Genomic DNA, 20,151 nt, shown 5'->3' on the forward strand with positions numbered 1-20,151 from the left:
ATGCAAGTCTGTTTTTTAAACATAGACCATGCCGTTAATGAGACAGTGTCGTAGGCCGCTCGTTTGGGTTTGTTGGTTTTTTTTTTTTTTTTTAAATACGTAATTACTGACTACGGAAACACCCATAGCAAATAATCACACCACCACGCCGAAAAAATCTGGAAGTTTTCCCAACAGCACAAAATGAAAAAAGACAAATTACTAATTTCTCTTGTCGTCTCCCCGCCGCTCATCTCGCCCGAGCGGTGGGGATTAGCGAGTTGCTGCGAAAATTCAGCCATTTCAGCGAGCGTTTGTAAATCCTCCCGTAGTTCATGTTTTATGTATGGCGAACAGAGAACCAGGAATGTAAAAAAAAAAAAAAAAGAAAGAAAAAAAAAAAAGAAAAGAAAAAAAGAGAAAAAAACCCGAAAAAGTCTGCATTGGTGGCCTGCTGCCAGCCAGCCAGTGTACGCTTGCAAAAAGAGGACGTAATATGCAATCTTCTCTGACGCGCAGTCAGTTCCTGCTTAAGCTCGTAATAAAACACGGGTGGCCTTTGTGCCGGACCGCCCTGTGGTGACATTGGGGGCCACCGCGAGCCGGAGAGGAGAGAGAAACGGAGCCGAAGTTTCCCCGTCCGCCCTCCGTCCCCCCCCGGCATGGCTCCACTCCGAGGACCCCTCCGCCTGGGATGAGGATGGGCAGAGGATGAGGAGGGGTTGGCGGGCGCTGGGCGCTTCCCGCGGGCAGGACGCCAGCCTGGGGGAGGAAGCCCAGAGTGAATAACCGCTAAATTAATTAGGAGGGCTTTCCGTGCTAATTCCTGGTTGAGGTGGGCAGTGCTCCATGGGAACAGCGAGCAAGGAGCGGAGAGCAAGGGGGACACGGCGAACCGTCTTTAGGGATTCCCTCGCCTTGTCCTAGGGCTGTCGCCGCGCGTTACGGTGTTTATTGACAACCGTAATGGGTTGAATTGACTAAATTTTTGTGTGCATACATTTTATTGCGAAATTTTAAGCCGCATTCAGCGTTAATCCCTGTTTATGCAGCTGAATCACCAAAAGGGAACTAATTTGCATATTTATCAGTTAGGAGGCTGCAAAACCCAATAAGAGAGTTTCAGATGAATTATTCCATTCAGCTCTGCTTTTGATTTCAAGCTTGAGTGGGTCATAATTTTAAAAGAGCATGGAAAGGATAGGATCTTTACAACCTAATAGCTCCTTTTATTAGGTGGGTAATTATATGTGAATCTCCGAATAAAATATTTTGAGTAAAATGGCACTGCAACAGAAGTAATAATTCAGATTATTTTCTACGGCCCCCCCGTGCTGGAAGGGAAATCAGATGTCAAGGAGGAATTCAAATGCTTCATTAGGAACTCTAGTGTGTTTGGGAAAGTGCTCCTTTAAAAATGCCTTGTTATTCAATTTACGCAGATTTTAATGAAATATTTCTTGAGAGGGAGGAAATCTTGCCTGCATGGGAGGCTGAGCTTTCCCGTTCTGAAAGATTTGTAACCGCAAAGCTCCACTTCAAATAAAATGCACAAATTTTTCCTGATGGAAACCCAGCTCAGCTGTTAGGCCCTGTAAAATCACTGCCTCCGCTTTAAGTCGACAAATGAAGGCTCGACGCGGCTTTTGAATAGCTCCCCGTCTGTATTTGCAGAGGTTGACGTTGTTGGAATAGGAGCACAAGGTCAAAGCCGTCTCTCACTTATCGTTTATGGAATACGCCTTACCCTGGATTTGCAGCGGGATAGCCGGCAATAGAAACTGCCCCCGGGACTTTCAAGAGCAGCGCTGCCCCTTTTTAATCCCGGCACATTAATCCAGGAGCGAGTGTATAACAATCCCAGATGGCCTCAAAGCAGACGAGCCGCAAAAAGGTTTGCGAGTTGGTTTTTGGGTTGGTTTGGGCACCGGAGTTGTAGCGTCCGGGCGCTTCGGTGTCGCTCAGCCGCTGGGTTCTGTTCAGGCATCTTGCTTCGATTTAAACCCTTGGAAGTCCGCAGATTGATCTGGCCCTTTCTTCCGCCTTTTGAAGCATTTCTCATTCCCAGGCTCAGCCCCATTGAAGTCAGTCCCACTTGCAGACCGAGGCCAAGGTCCCACGCCTGGAACCGCGTCCTCCTCTCCATGGGAAGGAACAACTCTTTGGCTCAGCCTAAGCAAGACACGGCCGCTCCCCCACCCCCTTTTTTTAACAAATGAGTAAGAAATTTCTGCTTCAATTTAAGCTCAGGATTTGTCAGTAAAACTAAATTATTCCATATAAGCGCTGAGTTTTGGGGTTGGGTGGTTTTTTTTTTCAACTTCCCTTCACCTCCCATGATCTACATGACACTGAATTTGGGTGTCGTTGCCCTAAGGAGCCTTGGAGACATTCCCAACCTTCGTTTGAGGACGATTTTAGTATGATTATGACTCCCAACTAATTAGTAAGCAGGCATTTCTTTTCAAATTTCTGTGTGAACGACAGAACTTGCAAAACTCAAACGAGTGCTTTAGCAGAAATCTTCCACGTCAGATTTTGCTGATGCTCTGTTTATTTGCGGTGAGCTTGGCTGAGAGTTTCTTTGGATTTTTGACAAATTTCCTCAACTGCCAGAATATTTATAGCCCGTGGCTATCTCGGCCGTGGGCACTCCCAGAAAAATGGCGTGAGAAACCTGTCATTGCGTGACGGGCTTGTGAAGCTCCATGTTACCGTGGAAGATCATTAGCTAATCAATACGAGAGGGCTGCCTTCAACAGATGGGAAAAAAATCCAGCAGCCAAAAAAAAAGATGTATTTTTCCCTTTCTTTTTCTCTCTTAAGACCCAAAAATGGGGCAATATCCATGGTTCAAAAGGCTGAGGGCTCCCTTGTGGACTGCTTAGATGTTCACGACTGGCGAAGAGGTTCAGTCCCTTTGCGAAGCTAATTAATTCTTGGAAGAGGGAGGTTAATCTGCTTCTTGTTCTTGCGCATGATCTTGATAGTGTCCCGATTTAGGGCTGGACATCGATCCTGCCAAAATTTTGCCAGTAGGGTTTGTGGTATCACTTCTCAGGGAGCGAGGACCGTCGCATGGGACGTGGGTTAGTGGTGGTTTTGGCAGTGTTGGGTTGATGGTTGGACTCGGTGATCTTGGAGATCCCTTCCAACCTAGACAATTCTATGATTCTGTGACATCCCCTCTACTGGTCTGGCACCCTCACGTTTGGGAACTGGTGATGCCCAACTAAGAAGCAGCCAGAAACAGGAGAAGCACAAAGACAGTCATGTAGCTCCAAGCAGGATTAGCCACTCCAGGGTTCTCCAACAGGTTTGGAAATGCTTCGAAGGTTGGTCCTTGCTCTCCCCACGTCACGTAGCCAGCGACAATGACCCTCGCCGTGTGCTCTGGCCGCTTTGTACTGGTAGCGAAGGGAACGTCAGCCATGACGCTTCCGTGTGGCTTGGGACGTCGCGTGTCGGATGCTGCAGTCAGATTCTGCCGCAAAGTGGCTGTTCTTTGCATCGACACCCCTCGAGCCTCCTCTTTTAGTAGCTTTGCCTTTAGTTTTTTACAGGAGCATCTTTTCCCCAAGCCCTTCCCGCAGCCAGCTCCTTAAAAACCCGCCTGGGTAGGATGCCGCACGTTGCTTGATTCCCTCCTTGACATTTTTTAAAGGCTACATGATTTATTTTTTTTTTTAAAGCGTTTCTCCCGAGCTTCTGGGCATGTTCTGCGGTGCGTGCTCACTCGCTCGGACGTCTGCTGCCAAAACGCGCAGCGCGACCCAGCGAACACCGGGCAGAGTGATGGCAGGGCTCGTTCACACCTGGAAGGATGGGGGGCGAGGTAGCGGCGAGGCCGCGTCCAGGTCCTTCCAGCCCTTGGGAAGCGTCAGGCATTCTCTTCCGCAGTCGGAGCTGACGGTGTAATTCCTGCTGTAGCTCATCGAGGGTCCTCTCCCGGGGTGCCCTCCTAGCCGGCACCCAGCGCTCAATCCACACCCAAGACGCTCGCACACGCTGCCGACCAACTTTAGCCGTCCCAATGGTGAAAACCCGGCGCAGATGTTCCGGGGGGGGAGAGCTGGCAGCGTTCCCGAGGCGCTCGGCCAAGCCCCAAGCAGGGGGAGACACGGGAAGCGCTCCGGTGGGGAGCAGGCGGCGGCGAATCTCCAACCCCTCGGCCTCCTCGTTTGTGAGACGGATAGCTGGAAGCCGCGTGGAAGAAGGGTGTTTTTTCTTAAAAAAAAAAAAAAATAATCACGGCTTCGTAGGTGATCCGAGGTTGTTTTTCCTGTCGGCTTTGTTTCCCCGCGTCCCCGTTAGCTGCTCAGTGTCCTGTCTGGTGTCGAACTGGGTTCTTCGGAGGCTCCATGACCTGTTTTTTTTTAACGTTCTCAGCAAAAGGCATTGAACGCATCCTCATCCTGGGCCGGGCCGGCTGGAGAAGGCGATCCAGCCCCCCCAGGCGCCAGCGCGCTTCACTGTATGCTGTACATGGAATTCCAAGGGCGAGGAAGCAACGTTGGGAGGAGAAGGGACGATGCTGTTTTTATTCTTGTAACATAGACCTGGCGATTCCTACGTTGGCGAATCGCCACCTTGTTCGCGATGGGGCGGTTGGGGGTGGGGAGGGGGGAAGGGTGTACTTTTTATAAGTAATATTTAATTTATTATTTAGAGTGTTTTCTTTTTGGATAATTTATGATACAAGGGATACCTGGCTGGAAATCCTCGAGCAGGCTGTTAAAGCTGCAGTGTGCCCATGTTCCCCCCCGGCCGCGCGTGTTGTGTTGCCGGGGGCTCCGGCCCTGCCTTGACGCGCCCCGAGCGCGAGGATTCGGGAGGGTCGGGCAGCGGGACCGTGCCACCGCCTGTCACCGTGCCACCGCCGCCGTCACGCACACACACACACCCCCCCCCACCGTGCTGTGACGCGCCGGCTCCAGCCTGCAAATTCCGTGTCCTGGCACCGGTGAATGCCGTTCAAAGGGCTTTGCAAGGTAATTCAGAAATTCTTAGCATACTAGTGATATGTTTATCTGATAGAAATGGGTTATACTACAGCTTTAACTAGCCTTAGTTTCAAAAAACAAAAAAAAAACAAAAAAAAAAAAAACAAAAAAAAAAAACCTTGTTGTTACAAAAGGCCTAAAGATGGCATTTTGAGCCTATAAACGGTTTCTTTAAATTGTCGGACTCTAGCATTGTTAACCAAATTAGAATAGTGACTGCAATATTTAAGTGTAAATCTTGTTCTATGAGAAAGGAAACTTGCTTACAGTTTAAAAAGAAATGACTGTTTCTACACACAATCTTGTATACTACTACATGAAGAAAAAGGGGGTTTTGTAATGCACTGTAGAACAGTCTCATATTCATTTTTTATAGAAATGTTATTCCAATGGTGCATTTTTTGGTTTAATAAATAAAGTTTTGATACAAATTCTCTCTCTCTTTGGCTGGGAGGTGGTACGGCAAGCGTTGGGCATCAGGCCCTGCATCCCAGGGCAACTCCGCAGCTCCTGCCCCGGCACATCCCGTCCGGCCCCGCAGCATCTTCTGGCCCCGTCCCCGCTGCATTGCTCCCCTCCGGGGCCCCATGGAAATGCAATTTGCAATTTGGGGGACGATTTAAGGTGAATATCGTGGTACGCTGTGGATGCTGTAGGAGCTGTGTTGATTTGGGGAAGGCTTTGGAAGGGAAGAAGAAGTCTTGTGTAGGGAAACATCAGGGGTTGTCCAAGAAGGTAATTTGGGAGTTGGGTCACTTGGGAATCAACTTCGTATCTGTAGAGAAAGGAACACAGCTGTCAGGAAGATAGATATGGGGAGGAAATTCTTGGCTGTGAGGGCGGTGAGCCCCTGGCCCGGGTTGCCCAGAGAAGCTGTGGCTGCCCCATCCCTGGAGGGGTTCAAGGCCAGGTTGGCCGGGGCTTGGAGCAACCTGGGCTGGTGGGAGGTGTCCCTGCCCGGGGCAGGGGGTGGCGCTGGATGGTCTTTAAGGTCCCTTCCAACCCAAACCATTCCGTGATTCTGCGATTCAGCAGATGGGATTTGGATTTGGATTTATTTCTGCGCCCGTTTCTTCCTATTGCACCGTGATCCTGCCCTCCTTTCCCAGTGACTGCGGAGCCCACCCGCCCTGCCTTCCACAGGCATCGTCAGTTAGTATTGGTTATCCAAAACAGCGTTGGGGGATGTGAGCAACCTCCGAACGTGTTGCTCTTGGTCTCTAAGCACCCGACACGTGGATTTCCGCAGCCATCCACCTTCGGGCACCTGCAGGAGGCAGCAGCCCAGAGAGCCGGTGCCGCAGCATCTCCTCTGACCCCACAGCCCAAGGACTACACACAGCAGATGTCCTCCAGCCCCTGATGGGTCACCAAGGCAGACGGTTCCATCTCTCATTACAATTCACAGCTTCCTTTCCTCTCATGCCCCATTTCTGTTGTTGCATCCTCCTCGGCGTCCCTGCTCCCCAGCAGCATCACTCCTCGTGCTCAACGAACGTCACGGCCAACTGCCTTCAGTGCCCATATTTATTCTTTCATGCAAAGCTTTTATTTCTCATCTAATTTGGAGGCTTCTGGGTAAAGGAAATATTTGGGGGGGTGGGGGTGGAGTGGTAGCGTCTACTTTTTTTTCCCCCCATCATTCTCAAGTTTGAGGGCTGCATAGCACAATAGAACTCCAGAGAAGGAATTGCTCTCCTTCCCTTGACTCTTTCAAGGTCTTCTCCAAAGCAGGCGGCGTGGTTCACGGGGGCAAAGCTTTCATGTTTATTTCTAGAAATTAATGCCACTTTATGGACGCTGGAGCCCTTTTTATGTTCTTGGCGCAACCTTTTTCGCTATCGAAACTCCTTTTATTTCTAAACCCCAAGCGGTGGCAGGTACCAAGTCATCACATTGAGCAGGTGGGAGGATTTTTGTGTTTGAAGGCCGAGATATAGAGAGAAATAAGACGCTGTCTCTGTAGTTAGGTAAGGGTGTTAATCCTGCTTTTGAAAGTAAGTCAAAACCTGACAGGTTTGTTCATCTGCAGTGGTGACGGTGACAGAGGCACGTCCCGTGTCCTCGCCCTCTGCCCACCCGAGCAGATTGGGCACGGGGGACCTCGGTGGTTGGTGGGGACTCTTGTCACCAAGGCAGAAACCGTCCGCGGTGGGGGGACGGACGGACAGGGGACGCACGTTGCCCACGTAAACATTTCGCACAAGCAAACCTGCGCTTTTCTTCCGAAGTTTGGGCTTGATGCCGACGAGGATGGCGGCAGGACCAAGGGTGGGAGCGGGGGGGCGTGACGGGGCGTTTTGATGAGGTCGGACTTTTGATATTTCCAGATTTCCATTTAGGGAAAGGGAGGCATTAATTCCATTATTTTTCTTCAAGAATTATTACCACATTTTAGAAGATACTGCAGAATAAACATCGAAGCTGGACTGAAAGCTGAGGAAAACTCTCCCAGGGACCCAAAATGCAAATTTTGGAGGATTTAGCCTTCATGGCACTTGGTAAATGTTAGGTTCTCCTCTGTAGGAAGGGAAAGGCCCCCCAGAGTGCTGACCTGTCTTGTCTAGACGGTGTTTTTGCCAAGAAAAGTTGGACCAGATGATCCTTGAGATCCCCTTCCAACCTGATATTCTATAATTTTATGGTTCCATGAAATACCATAATAAAAGAGCTCAAGTTGGCACCGCAGTGGGACTGTCTTCCAAGAAAAGGACACGAGCTGCCCGCAGTTTGGTTTCTTGGCCTGCGTCCTGCTGAAAGCGAAGGTGGGCCATTGTCCCAAAGGAGGATCCAAGAAAAAAAAATCTAGGGGGGTGGTGCCCTGAACCACCGCCTTTATTTTTGTGCCCAAGTCCTTGAAAAAACCCTTTTTGGGGGTTGTCAGTGGGGGTTCATGGAAGCCCTTTCTATTAGACCACGGTTACGCACAGAGAAATACGACCGTTGGGTAAACCAGCCCACCATGGATTGTATGCACCGAGCCTTTAGTTTGAATTTTAAATGGTGGCATTCCAATAAATTCATCGTGGTTCCCGATTTTATTGGTCAGGTGGGAATATTTTGCTTCATGCGCAAAAAGACGCCCGCCTCTCTCGGGGCCAATAAATTCGATCTATTTGAACTTTTCACGTAACAAAATAAGGCTGGCGTAGGAAATGAATCAGCGGGTGGTTTAGAGGGAAATATTGTTTTACTTTAATTTAAACTGACTGCCGGATCAGTGCCTTTTGGTCTGAAGACCTTTGCCTTCAGTATTTGCGGTGGCAGTGTGGAGTTTTGGGGTGGGGGGAAGCGTTACACGGCCATCACCCTCCTTTTCCCTGCGGCCGGTAGGATAAGCTGCAGCCAGCCTGGAAATATTAAACCCGTCGTGATAAACGAAGGAGCGTCTGCGGCTGAGACGTTGTCTTCCAAGCGTGAGTAGCCGGCAGCCCGCGCGTGGGAGGGCTCCGGCCCCAAACTTCGATGACTCGGTGGTGGCTTCGGCAACCTGCTCGCGACAGGGGCAGCGCAGAGGCAGTTAACCGCCGGCAATAATAATAATAAATAAATAATAATAATAATAATAATAATTAATAATAATAATTAAAAAAAATCTGAGCTGGCCATCAGCGTGTTCCCTTTATTAAATAATTTGCAAACTGTCTCCTGAGGGGGTCGGCAGCTCACCGATGGCTTTGCCCTTCCGATTTCTCCAGCTCCGTTCTGGTGATGACTCCGCGGGAGGACGCTGGGGCGCCTGGCTGCGAGACGAAGTCACATCCAGCAAAGGCAGCTGGTGGTTTGACAGCAGGCGAGGAGCCCGGAGGTGAAAATCACCCCCTGGACAAGCAGCAGCGTGGGAAGCGCTTTATTACGGCAGTTTCCCGGGAGCACCACGGCGGTAAAATAGGAACAAGTCGGGCTCCAACCCAGCCCCGTCACTGGGGTCGCGCCTGGGCACGGAGAATTTCCTCGGCTTTTATTTCCAGCGCCGGGAGCTGAGGGAGTTGCAGGAGCAGACAGCGGTTGTTGCTGGAATTTATACACAACCTCCAACCCTGGGGGGGGTCACAGCCTGGGGAGGGGGGTGGCTGCGCTGCCTTTTGGGCTGGGGCTGCACAGAGACGTGTCTCCGTAGACTTCTCCCGGCTTTTACCAGCTCAAGCACCCTGCAAAATCTTCTTAATAAACACAACTCCACCGCCTTGGGGGCTGCTCCGAGGGCCGGCCTCCCCGCGCATGAGCTCGTGAGCAGAACACGCTCAGGAAATTATCACAGTGTTTTATTTCAGTCTTGTTTCAACCTGGCGAAGTATTTGGCTGTGCCATAAATATTTTGACTTTTTTTCGTGTATCATGCTTTAAAGCTACACACGTTCCGGCTGCTATTATAATGCGAAAGTCCAGACGCAAAAGGCAGAAGAAAGCGTTCTGGCTTTGCTGAAATATAGAGGGAGTAAACCAAAAGCCTTCACAAGATTTCCTTTAAAAGAAATCTATGAATTTGTCATTTTTCGCCCCGGTTTGGGATGAAACCAGGTTTTGGCTCCATTGCGGAGCAGCAGTTCAATTTGCCAGCGGCATTAAGCCGATATGCTCTGCTACGGCTGCTGTCGCCGGCGCCCCAGGCGAGACACTCCGTCTGTAGCAACCAAGGGAGGAGCAAACAACCTTCCTTCGTGTCACCCTGGCTTGGTAGCACGTTCTGCTGCTTGACCTGCACGGATACCTGGGCTTCATCCGGAGACCCCAAACGTCGCTTGGACGGGAGATCCTGTGCTTCGGCTGGGGGTGAAGCTCCAAGCAGAGCGACAGGTTGAGTTTCCTTACCCTTGGACAACTCCTGTGCTCTCCCTTCCGTGGAAGTCCAGCTGACCTGGTCCCTCAGACCACAATGAGATACAATGGAGCTTTTATCTCATGAGCTATAAACCTACTGCAGGCCAGGTGGGAACCAGACTTTTTGCTGTACTTGCAGAATTTATCCATTCCTTGAGGTCTGCGCGCCCAGGCTTTCAGCAGGCAGGGATGTCAGCTCTGGAAGCCCACCAGCCGTTGTCTGAGAGCAGGGGACAGTGCAGCAGTTAATTCCACACTTCTTGCCATGTGGGAATTAACGCAAGTGCTTTTTTCCGCAACAAACCGAGCAAAGAGTGCAGCCAGAGCAGGCAGATCAAGTAGCGCTGGCGCGTTGCCTGTAAATGACTGCTTGGAGGATGCCGGTGGGACCGCGGCACGTGGCCTCGGGCAGTGCCATGAGTGACAGGGTTTGATAATGTGGGAGAACGCGTGGCAAATGTCTACTTTAAGGCCTCAAGACGTGGTGTTGAGGTGGTCAGCAGACACGTTGTGGCATGGGAAGGTGGACACCCTCAGTCCTCTTCCCCGTGTTGTACTTGACTTGGAAGAACTTCCCAACAAAACTGCTTTTGCTGAGAAATGAGAACAAGACAACAGTTCTGTGCTGCTGTTGGAGATGGATTCCACCTTGTTTCGCCCCCACAGCCCCCCCGCCCAGGCTCCAGTCATCACCCCACGGCTACCACCAGCGAGCTTTTCCCCTCACATCACCTTCTTTTCCACTTCTGAGGCAGTGTGGAAACCACTGTGAAAATGTCTGTAAGGAAAGGAAGGTCATTGCTCCAATGTAACGACAGGGCGGGTTAATGTATAATGTTAATTTTAAGCGTCCGGGCATAATTTGAAAGAAGGGACGGTTTAACTGATTTAACAAATTACACCCTTTCTCAAATCTGGAATGAACCGCTGGTTCTTTATTTTGGGCAATACCAAATTTAATTTATGTTTGGACCATGAAAAAAAAAAAAGAAAAAAAAGAGAGAGAGAAAAAGAAGTAGGCATGTAAAAATTCAGTGTCACTTTCTTATGACAACGTGCTACCCGGCCTCCCAGCACCCTGTGCCAGACATGAATATTTTAGTACCCACGGAGGAGCAGCGTGAGCTGGGAGCATAATGATCTTGTAGCGCCGTCCCGGAGGATGCCTCTGCTCACTGGCGCAGAGCCCGAGAGGGTGGTGCGATGGGGGATGCACCAGGAGCCCCATCCCAGAGGATGATGTCCCACCACTGCTCTACCGGACACACCTGGTCCGGGGATGGAGAGATGGTGCAAGGGCAGCGGTGGCCCTGCCACAACTAGGGTCCAGCTCTCTCTCCAGACCTTGCACTGAGGTGGAATTCCCCCAGATAAGCAAGAAGAGGTGTTTTGGCTTCCTGAAGACATGTGAACATGGCATGACATGCCATGGCCACCAACTCTTGGTCCCTAGCCATACCCTAAGGCTGCTGCCACCAACCTTACAACCCACAGTTGCCCCCTGCTCCTGTGTCAGTGCAAGGCCACCGAGGGCAGAGCGTGTCCCCTCCTGGTACGGGTGAGACCCAGGTGGGCACCCAGGACCTGGCGGGACAGTTCTCCTTCCCCTGGCTCAGGTCCTCGAAGCTGAACTGGAGCCAGAGAAATCAGCAGCTTGTGGGAGCAGGTCATGAGACGGTCGGCAGAATTAGACGCCTTTGAGCAGAGTTTGTAAACACCAACATTTAACCTTCCAGATCACCGAGTTTCATTAAAAAGGAAAACCTGAGTAAGTAGAAACCATTTTGTGATGCTGCTGATGGAACTGGATTAAGATAATAGGGTCTTGTCTGAATCATTACACATTTCAGCTGCAATTTTTTTTTTTTTTCACAATTTTATTATTCAAAACTCCGCGTATTTGCCATATTCACTAAAAAAAGGTGGGCAAGAGGCACAACCTCAGCACTGAAAAGAAGATAAAGCTTGTCGCGAAGAGGGATATTTTTACACGGTAAGAACTGGTTTTCTTTGCACTTGGGAGCCACGAGATACACTTGGAAAAATGGATTTGTTGGATCTGGAAACAACTCTTTCTTCTATCTCGCCACCTACAGCAGACACCTGTGGAAACCCGCAGGCACTTGAGACTGCTCGAATCATCCACCTGGCAACACGGGCGGTCTCCTGGAGATCCAGAAACGCTAGTTAAAAAGAAAAGCCTTCCACAGAAAGATTGATAGCCCAGACGAAATAATTTGCACCCAGGAAAATCAAGGATTCGAACCCTGCTCCTAGGGTCATTATCCTTGTTCCTGTCAGCTGCTCCCGTTTCCGCAGATACTGAACTGCTTTTCTATCAGAACAAATATTATTATAGTTTTGATGACATTCCCTTCACCCAATTAAGAACTTTCATTTCATTAAGTTAACCTTCCATTTTAATTAAATTAAAATTTTTGTTTAATTTAATTAAACTAAGAACTTAGTTAAAAAAAAAAAAGAATACCCCAAACAATTAAAATCTTTAAAAAGTTAAATTTAATTAATTGCATGTAATTGGAAACTTTCTGGCAGCTGGGGGAAAAAACCAACCCGTTCTCAAGGACTGGGCTAATATTCAGCGTAATCAACTTAAAGGCTGCGCAAATCAAGGTGCGCAACCGGGATATGCCGGGAGGGTGACGGAAGATCCTTCCTTGGAGGCCAGAGCAATTGAAATGTTCATCTGTGGAGCAAGGCTTGTCAAGGCCCTGATATATCAACATAAACAAGGGCGCGATGGTGCAACCCCAGGCAAATAAAGGTGGTGATGGCCTCGCTTGTCCCTCCCCAGGCAGCACCAAGAGCTCTGACACCAAACCTTCTGAAAGACGGAAGAGGTTGAAAAGCGCCAGCACCTCAATAATGACTTGGGGTGGGAGGGCTGGAAATGGTACCTTTCCGGGCCTTAAACTTCTCTGTTTTGTTAACTTTTTGAAAAAGAGGATCACAAGGCGATGTGATTATGGTACATTAGTGCTGCTGTTAAATCTCGCAGAGGCGGGGTGGAAAGGACCTCAAGTTGCGCCAGGGGAGGTTTAGGATGGATATCAGGAAAAATTTCTTCACTGAGAGGGTGGTCGAACATTGGGACGTGCTGCCCAGGGAAGTGGTGGAGTCCCCATCCCTGGAGGTATCTAAAAGCCGGGCAGACGTGGTGCTGAGGGACATGGGTTAGTGGTGGTTTTTGTCAGTGCTGGGTTGATGGTTGGACTCGATGATCTGAAAGGTCTTTTCCAACCGTAATGATTCTATGATTCTGTGACCGTGGCTGGAAGCTGAAGCAAAAAAAGCCCCCAAATTAGAAGTGATCCGTATGCTCTTAGCAGCAAGTGTAATTAAACCCTGGAACAAACTGCTCATGGAAGGTTAGAGTCTCCCCTCATCATCGAAGCAAACCGTCCTCCAGGTAAGACTTGGTGGCTCTGAAGAACAGGTGTGGACAGAACAGATGTCACGATCCCTGGTGGTATTTAAAAGCTGGGCAGATGTGGTGCTGAGGGACATGGGTTAGTGGTGGTTTGGGCAGTGTCGGGTTGATGGTTGGACTCGATGATCTGAAAGGTCCCTTCCAACCGTAACGATTCGGTGATTCTATGATTCTGGAACTCAAAGCCCTGCTTTTCCCTTCATACCCGAGCCTGGCCCTGCAGCCTGGGCGTAAAACTTGATGATAACCTGCACTTTCATGGCATGGCCCCACCGAGTCTCCTTGAGCTGTGGTTGCCACGTCTACACGGTGGGAATGCTACGAGAAGGCAAACATCTGCCACATCTTACCACAGCGGAGAACGCGTCCATGTCTTTTCCATCTCTCTGCAAGTCCCCCAGGGCAAAGTGGGCTATAGCTGAATGGCGGGCATGTGCCGAGGCACACACACAACCCTCCTTCGACGGGAGGGAGAGGGGCTGTGCCTCTGAAACCACGTGAACTTCTTAATGTCAATAACGAGAGTTATTGTTTTTGTTTTAAATTGGCTGTAGCAGCTGCAATACATTAACGTCCAGCTAAAGGAATGCCTAATGCAAGCATAAATCTTCTGAAATATTTATAGCATACATGTCTCAACATGTCCTGTATTTATAGGCAAACCATTTAAATGAATATCTGATAAGGAAAAAGACTATTAAGTTGAGAAAAAAATCTTCCCTTCCCAGCAGGGCTACAATGAGTATTTGAGCAGCTAAATGAATAAATCTGCTTGGCACTAATATATCAATGCTGCATGTTCTATAAACTTTCCATGCAGGAGAATATAAATATCTGACAAAGAAATAATCCTGTTAAAGAAGAAAATTGACTGCAACTCGGAGCCATAGGGATAACAGGTCTTTGCAGTATTATCTGCTGGGTCTTTGATTCTCTGTCTTTACTAACTTCCACCCTCCCGCACACCCCTCCCTGCCTCAACCTTAGGGAATCTTTTCTGAAGACATCTCCATTTCAAGCAAAGTAGCCAGAAAATCTTTCACAGTTCTAGAAAGGAGTCTCTAGCCAAGGAAGGATTTCACACAGCTTTACGGGCTAGAAGGGATTATTTTATACGTGTAGTTTGACTTTCTATATTGCACCGATGGGTGACTTTGGCAGCGGTTCATGCACCGATTTTTATTACCCGGAGGGGGACGCTGATGCGTGTTGAGGTAGCGACAATGACGGCGAGCGAGGGGATAGAAGTGCATTTGTCCCTCTCTCCGGGAAGGCAGCCAGGTTTGGAAGCTCAGCGCAAACCCCGTCCACCCGCAAGCCACGGGCGGCAGTGAACAGAGATGGTTTAGGTATGGCTCCAACCAAAGCATCGGCGCCTTGGTGCACATCAAATGCCTTTGATTGCGCCGCCGGAGCAGGCACCCGAGCGGCAGCCGGCACTCCAGCTCGCCCAGATTTCCAGGAACGTGTTTGAAGGCTAATCCACTCAAGCAAAGGATGGGACCATTAGCGGTCTTCTGGGCTTTGTTTTCATGAGTTTCCATCAATCCAAATACGAGAAAACACGTGGCGCTTTCGTACGCCCTGTGAAACAACTCCTTGTCTTCAGGGTAATGGTTTCCACTGCTAAATAAACACATGGCGCTCCCCTCTTTGCCGGGGATTCACGCGTGCTAACGTGTGAGTCAGGGTAGGCTGAGAAAATTAGAAAACTCACAATACTGTTAAATAAAACCGGGATTTTCAAAGGCACCTGAGTGTAGTAACTAAATCTTAAAGGATTTAAGCAGCCTCATTCTTGTCGGAGAATCTGAGTGGAAAATAACGCTCGGAAAAATTTCTATTAATAAAAAGATCCCGTTTGGTGGAAATTGGAAGTGATGGGAGTCAGAGAGGAAAGGGACCTGCTGTGTTCCCATGGGTGAGTAGCGCCGGGCAGCCTCTGTGACGCGGGTCAGGGGCTTGGCGCCTATTTCCCAGCCAAAACATTTGCGTTCAGGCACAACTGAAATAATTATCGAGGTGCAGAACGGGCCTCCCTCTGTGCATCAGGATACATCCCAATAAAAATCAATGCCTATCCCATAGGATTAGTACTTGCCCCAGGATGTACCCTTCCAGCTATTGCAGGAGTTTTGTGTTGGGCTTGTTTTTCGGTATCCTTGTGATTCTATAAATACCCATTTCATTTGCCTAAAGCTGCCCTTCTTGGGGCTGGAGGGGACTCAGCCGGTGTGAGGTCCTTGCTTCTGCTTCCAGTGCTGCCTGGCTCCGCTTTATCCCAACACACCGCCCAGGCACAGATTGCCGAAGTAAAAATTCTCCTTATTTTTGTGCCCCTCAAGCCCCCACTGCAAACTGAACTGAAACCAGAAACATTCCTGATGAGCAGGTGCTGCTAAAGGGGAAGGATGTTCTTCCGAAACATGCTCGGGATTAAACTCATTAGAGCCAATTTTGTTTGCAGACATCTTTCTTGGAGGCAAGTTAATTTATGGGGAAGAGCAGAAGCTGCAATCTGGCAGGGGAATCTTCCCAACGGATTTGGCAGCCCTGCAGAAGCCATAAATCTGGATAGTGTCCCCTCCTACAGCTTGCGTCCCTCTGTTGCCCCCAAAGCTCTGCTCAGCCTTTCCTAGAAGAGCGAATATGGAGGGAACAGCAGGAGTTAAAGGCAGAAAGATTTATTATCGCGGGCAAATACGTTACCTTCTGTTACAAATAGGGACCTTCTGTCCCGTGACTCCGTTGAGGTCTTCTCAGTAGGAGTGGTGCAGCACCCAAAACCAGTGAGTCAGAAACTGGTCAACAGGAGACAACAAGCGCTTGTGTAGGCTTGGAGGCCGTGGATTGGGGTGTGATGGAGAGGCAGGAGATGAGGGCAAGGCAGCTTTTGGAGTCATCATCACCTTAAAACGAAAGCAAAACCACGTCCTGAGACAACAACCTCAACGGGCCATTGCCACCTGGATTTTACCTCTTTTCAAAGGCACCAAACCAGAGACTGGGGACAATGTGACTGACCTTCCTCTTCTTTCTCTGGCTTTGTTTGAATCCCATTCATGACTCCTATAATGCAAAACATAGCATTGATGCCGTGAGCTTTTCCTTCTGGCTTTATTTCTCTTCTTTGTACCGCTCCCTTCTTGCTTTCTCTGTGATGATGAGGATCTGGTTTGGCCAGCCCAAGGTCACTTTTGTAAAACAAAGGCCCTTCATAAAATTGCTGCAAACCTGCAACCAAACAAGGCTGCCAAGAGCAAGAGACCCAAAGCTGCTGCAAGTTTGCAGGGCTTGGGATGGCTGATGGGCAAGGCCCGTCATGGCTTTGTTCTCCAGTGGTGAAGATGCCCGAGGAGCCTGGGCCACAAATAGGAAGGAACAGTTTCTAAAGTTGCTGTTTATGCACTCATTAGTCTCGGTTGGTATGCAGGGAAGCAGCCCAGGACTTGGAAAACAACTGCAGTCACAAGCATTCCAGCTCGTTTCAGGAAACTTCTTTATTTCCCACCTGTAGTGTCCTCCAAGAGATTGTCAAAGAGGGTTGTTTTGGTTTTTGTTTTTTTTTTCTTAAACCCTCAGCATTTAAAGGCAAAAAGACTAAAGGATATTGATAATGTGAATGCCTTGGTTAGTTCTTTATTTTTCAGATGCTATAACTGGGATCTGCCCCAGCAAACACCCGTACCTTTAAAGCAAGCCACTAAAGCGGTTGCAGAAGTATCGCATTTTGGAGCAGTTAAGTGTCAAACAAATGCTTTTGTGGGGGAGACCTTTTTTCTGTGGGTAGAAAAATAGCAGAGGGGGGATGTCAGGGTGTCATAGAACATACCTTCTGTAAGGTTTTTTTTTTGTTAATTTTTTTTTGGGAGACAGGGGGAAAGATGGGCAGACATAACCCTTTAAGTCAGGCCTATGAGACGCTCCATGCTGCTTGCTTTTGTTCCTTGTCTGACACCACAGAACTTGTTTGTCTTGGATTTTTTTCACCTGCAGACCTTAAGATTTGAGGCTGTGTTCCTCATCTGTGCTTCAGGGTCAAGACACATCCTGTAGCTTTTCTCCCTGGGCAGTGTGAAACCAGGTTTTCATGCCCTTGTGTCGGTCTGGCAGGTGGCCCCTCTGTGTAGAAGACACCCATGACCCCACGGCATGTCCCACCGCAGAGGTCCCTGCTCAGGGCATCCCACGTGTCATCCATGTGGGGATTTAACTGCAGCCTTTGAGGCTCTTTCAACAGAAAAAAATAGAGAAAAAAAGTGGGGTTTTTTTGTAGCGAGAAACTTCAGAACGACCTCCAGCCAGGGGTAGCCCACAGGTTGCTTTTAGGAAGAGAAAGGGATGAAGATGGCGTGGGCAGGAGCTGGCTGCGGCTCGTTGCCAAGGTCCTCCATGAGGTCCACAGCTGAAATAACTTTAAATTTTGACAAGCAGCTCTGTGCTCCTAACAACAAATTGTCATTTTGCAACGTTCCCTAGGATCGGGAGCTGCATGCTTGATTGCTCTGCGGATGGGAAGTGCATGATGAGAAATGGAAAAAAAACCAAACCACTCACAGCTCGAGAAGCCCCAAAATAATGATCTGCGTGCAGGTGTTTTGTAGCAGCGGAGAAAGGAGAAACTTTAGACTGAAAGGACGGTGCGATAACTCCGCAATGAGACGGCAATTTTTAAGTGAGAGGGAAATCTGCTGAATTCCCACCCTAGCTGCCTAATGGCTTAAGTACGCAGTTCAACAAGGGGATAAAATTGATCCAAAGCAGATGTTTCAAATCTTGGACAAAAAGTCTTGAGCCTGCTTCTACAGTAGGTAGGATCAGCTTTCCAATTAAACTTGGTTAGGAGGGATGGTAGTTCAAAAACCTTTCATGAATACTTTCCGAAGGTCAGCGATGAACAGCAGCAGTTGTGGAAATGACCCCACAGAATAAGACAAGGTAAATGTAGATCCAAAGAGCAGCCTGTCGACATGTCGAACTTCAAAGTGAACAGGCTTCTAAACCATGCAAAATTAAATATATGCATAAGTTGCCTCCTAGGATCAAAGCTGAGGTGAGTGACAACCTGGCCCTCAAGCACCAAAAAAGGAATTTTTTTAATTAGCCAAGAGAAAGAGGCTGAGACAGCAAAGGGAGGAACGCAACCAACATTGTCTACATTTCTTTGGCTCTACTGCAGCTCAAAGACACACACCGAGTCCAAAAAAATGTTTAGCTTTTGTGAAGGTCAAGTAAAACGCGCTGAAGTTCTAATTTGGAGAGAAAGAAAGCCTGGAAGTATCCCAAGGGTGAAGGATGAAACTGGCACAAAGTGGAATGAAGACACAGCTACACAAAGACCTGTCAGAAGGGAAGAGCACGAGTACATGCTTATTGCGTAGGAGAGACAACCCCGACCTTCCTTCTCTAACAGTTCATACTTAATTGGCCACTAAATCTAACGTACAAGGGAATTGTTTGGCTGGAAAAAGTGAGACAATGCTTATATATAAAGTTTTGTGTATTTGTTATGCTCCATGGTAAGGTCCAAAGCAAGGTTGGGTATCTTCCAGTACGAGTCTCACTGGACAGCCCATCGCTTTGCAATATGGAGATATTTAAGCAACTGAGCAGGAGTGAATCCTTAGCTTTTATTAGTGCCGACAGAAACTCTGGTTGCGTAGAACTCCCAATAACCAAGCTGTTTCTTTAGAGCTCTCTCCTTTACAGAATCCTATCTGTTACATCACCGCCCAATAGTCTGCTAAGAGGGGAAAAAAAAAAAAAAAGGGAGCATGTTGCACTAAGTTTTGCACATTTTAAAATAAAATTCTACCCAGAGAGGGCAAATAAAACTGGGGTGAGGAGATGATACAGAAGCAGAGTGAAGAATGACGGCAGCAAACGTTACTTTCAGCGGATGCCGCTGAGGAGGAGAAGGAAGAGATCTTAATTAAGTATTTCACTATGGATTTGGACATAACTAAGTTCCAAATGCGAAATCTGTGTTCCAAATGTGTCGTTACAATAGTCGTCTGTATTGTACACATTATTGTTTTTGTTATTATTTCTAATGAAGTTGCATGGCATTTGTCACCAGTATTTGAGCAACCTAATGTACTTCTACTCTAAAAGCCCCTGCGTTGGATGATAACGCTACCACTGCAGCTGGTGTCACTCCTGAGCGCTTGTTTATCGGCGAAAAGGAAGCACAGTAAGTAAAGAAAATAATTTACCATCAGTATAATTCGCAATCTTAACACTCCAGTTCAAGGATTATTATTAGTCTAGTTCTAATTGTTATAGAAAAAAGACAAACTAGTACAGTTAGAGTATTTTTACACAGAAAAAGTCTCAATCGTAGAATCACAGAATGGTTTGGGTTGGAAGGGACCTTAAAGCCCATCCAGTGCCACCCCCTGCCCTGGGCAGGGACACCTCCCACCAGCCCAGGTTGCTCCAAGCCCCGTCCAACCTGGCCTTGCAAGAATACAATTTTATTTGTAATATACATGCTGCTTAATTTCTATCCCTTTTCCCCAGTGCTGTGCTCACATTTCCATTGCTCGTCCAGGTTTTGGAGTCAGTAGCTTGAGAATCATCAGGGTTTCCGTCTCTGGAAGCAGAAGCGTCGCTAGTGGTGCATCCTGCACCCCGTGTTAGCCCCTGCCGGCCACCCCAGCACGGGCATTTGGGTGACAAAGAGCCGGAAAAGCTGTTTTGTGCTACCGAGAGTAGCTCTGGAGATGCAAAAGCAGCGGGGCAAGGGTCACCCCAGGAGCTCGCAGACAACAGTAAGGACAAGGTTGAGCCTGGGGTTCTAAGCCCCGTACGAGCATCTTCATTCCCGTGCAAAGGCGAGGGGGAGCCAGTGAGTGGCTTGGCAGTTAGGCAGAAAAAAAATCAGGAAAGTAATTA

Source organism: Rissa tridactyla, chromosome Z (assembly GCF_028500815.1).
Source record: "Rissa tridactyla isolate bRisTri1 chromosome Z, bRisTri1.patW.cur.20221130, whole genome shotgun sequence".
Taxonomy (NCBI): domain Eukaryota; kingdom Metazoa; phylum Chordata; class Aves; order Charadriiformes; family Laridae; genus Rissa; species Rissa tridactyla.